At 35.7% G+C, this 3,129-nt stretch overlaps 1 long non-coding RNA gene across 1 annotated transcript; it reads right to left on the reverse strand.

The window, feature by feature from the left end:
• Positions 1 to 428: 428 nt before the first annotated feature.
• On the reverse strand, positions 429 to 1,979 carry LOC307027630. The gene is made up of 3 exons (XR_013804697.1): positions 1,897 to 1,979; positions 1,726 to 1,798; positions 429 to 1,373 (listed from the first exon to the last, which is right to left on the reverse strand). It is a non-coding gene; the product is annotated as an uncharacterized lncRNA (long non-coding RNA).
• Positions 1,980 to 3,129: the final 1,150 nt, after the last annotated feature.

The following is a 3,129-nucleotide window of genomic DNA, read 5'->3' on the forward strand; positions in this document are numbered from 1 at the left end:
GTTAGAGACACACAACTATGTTATGTCAAAGAAACATGAAATTGTTATGTTAATGTGAATATTTCCTTTAATATAGGGATATTCATTTAGCCTAGGTTTAACCAACATGACTTTTAAGGTTCACTTTAGCCTTTTAATATACTCAGTATATTTCATTTGTACCTGTTAAAGCCACATTAATGTTTTGTTTAAACTACATGCTATAGTTTTCTGTTTAATCTACCTAGTGCTCAAGGGGTACATAAGATTATTTATTTCTGTGAATAGAGGCACGTCGTACATTCTTCTACAGGATCCATCCTAATCTCTTATATCTACAGCATTTATCATAACATTTAAAAACAAATAGTCAATAAAAACAAACACATTTCTTTGAACAACATTCATGTATTTTTCTCAAAAAATAAAACAATATTAACAAACAGCACACATCCAGATGAGCTTTTGGTTTTTCCATCATGCAGCCCCAGGAGAATGAACAAATACATTGAAAATAAAGAAATAGAAAATGTTTGTGATGCATGTACATATACATTATTGTGTTAGAACACAGCAAGCAAGCTTAAAGGAAACTATTCTCCCGACCAAAATAAAAGTTTATTGTGCCAAATGGCAAAGAAAGGCTTATTTTTGTAACTCATTCATAGTAAACAATTAACAGAAAATGTCAACGCCTATCCGAAAAAAGGAGATGTTCTTGCAAATCCATTATTTAAATAGTAACCTGCTAATTTGAAAGGGCACTTTAATACAAAAAAGCAATGGCATTGCTTTGGAAAAATACATGGAAGTATAATAATGGCCTGGTTTCTCACCACATTTGCACTAAAGAAAGTATTACAAATAAAAACAAGAACTGACATTTTGAAGTTAGTACATTCGTACAATTAGTACATTCTGAAACACATGACAAGTGGTACATTCTGAAAACACATGACACCAGGAAAAACCCACATTTCTGAAACATGCAAATCAAGCAAAAAGCATGAGCAAAGGAAGTGCAAGACAGTTGTATCGATGAGTCCAGTATGAATGCTGTAAAAGTGCACAATGGTCCATGGCAACAGCTCACTCAAATAGTTTGTTTTTAAACGCTTGGGCTTTCTTGGAGAGCATGTTGCCGTCTAGCTCCATTAACATTTGCTGGAGCACTTCGAACGTGCACTTCAGTTTAGGGAGGTCGTTCAGGTTCATTGCATACATTAGTCCAAACAGCATGGTAGCAGCTAATGCAATGTTGTCCACATCAGTTAGTACCTGTTGGCCTTCCAGGACAATCTGTCCTCTGGTCTCATGGTGGAATTGTGTTTGACAACATAAAGTCCCACTGTAATCCCCTGAATGGACCGCAGAATGACGTCTTCATCTTCTGCCTGCAGAGCGCACAGTCACAAAAGCAACAGAGTGAGATCTAACAAATCAATACATATATATACCCATTACTAAGTCCCTGTGTTTAACAAGTACATTTGGTCAGATTTCAGTACTTTTAAGCCTCCTTGTTATCGGATATACTCCTGTCTGACCTGATACAATTCTTTTCATTTCCTGTATCCGTTTTAAATTAAAAGCCCTCTAGCTTTTCAGTGTAGTCTGGCTATAAAACAAAAAACAGGGATGGTCACATACTTTAGGGTTTAGGCTATATACTATGTGGTGTTTCAATAAATACATATTTTAACGCCCAACAAAAAAATCCAAAGCTCAAATATTACTTCTACTGACCACAAACTCTCTCATTGAGGTACACACACAGCCCCTTGAGAAGACAATCCCGGCCTAAATTGACATCATCAACCTAAGGGAAGGGGAATAAGAAAAGAAAGAATCTATTTTGCTCAATGAAATGTGTACTCTATTGACTCGATGTATAATTTTCTTAAAATGAATTCATACTTGAGTCATGTTTGACATAATACAGTTCAGACGCTGGCCTATCTGTCCTCCTCTCTTCTCAAAAACCTTCAGAAGTTTGTCAGATAGCTGAGAGAGAAATCTTGATTGGAGGGGCAGGGTTGTTATACGCTTAAACTCCACATTTATCAAAGAAAACAAAATATCACAGTCATAAAAATCAGGAAATCATTTCATTTTCTAATGATGTTATGATTGTAGTTGTGTGCTTTCCTCAAAACGATGCACAGAAACTAGTCCATGCATTTGTTACTTCAAGGCTAGCTTATTGTAACTCTTTATTATCAGGGTGTACCAAAAACTCAGTTAAGTTGCTTCAGCTGATTCAAAATGTATTGACCAGAGCACGGAAAAGGGACCACATTACTCCTGTTTTGGCTCTATAGTGAGAATAACTTTTTATATCAAGTACGAACAACCAGGTTAGACTACATTACATTTCATTTAGTTTACGTTTTTTTGCAAAGCGACTTAAAATAAGTATTACTGTAATATAAGACTACATATAAGAAACACCCTTATAGCCATTTCAACAAACAAAACATTATCACTTTTGTGAAGGAGGCTTTATCGCAAAATTGTTGGCTTTTGCCTCTCACTTTCTGAATCACTTTTGCCTAATAAATCAGAAAATGTGTATATCCCTGCAATGTTTGCAGTATGTAAATGTTATGAATACAAATTCAGAAATTGTCAGACTAATACCAGTTTTCAATTAGTTAAAGATCAAGTTTAAGTTAGTCAAGTAAATCAAACAAAACATTTGAATACTCACCATTTACTACAGAGCCTTTGGAACAATGTTTAAAGGAAGGCTGAGGTCAATCTTCTCCACACCAATTACCTATCACAAAAAAACATATTTGAAATTATTTCATTATTCACACACAAATAAAACAAAAATGTTCTGCTCCTTAAAGGCGACATTTACCATTTCATTATGTACCTTTAGGTTAATATAAACCGACTTCGGCCGAGATGGGCGCCTCCAGTGTAAAAAGCTACAGTAGCCTATACTAATGCAATGAGTACAACTTTGTACGGAGCCATACACATCAGCGTTGCGAGCTCATTTCCATTGGTTTCAATGGAGACGTGCACTGCCGCAGCGCGCACCGCTCGTCATGTGACGAGGAACAACCAATCACAACCGAGAAAAATCTCAACTTCCGTAAACACAAGTGTACGGCAAATATGGAAGATAAGTTCATTTCA

This window comes from Notothenia rossii (genome assembly GCF_949606895.1).
Source record: "Notothenia rossii genome assembly, contig: scaffold_54, whole genome shotgun sequence".
Classification (NCBI taxonomy): domain Eukaryota; kingdom Metazoa; phylum Chordata; class Actinopteri; order Perciformes; family Nototheniidae; genus Notothenia; species Notothenia rossii.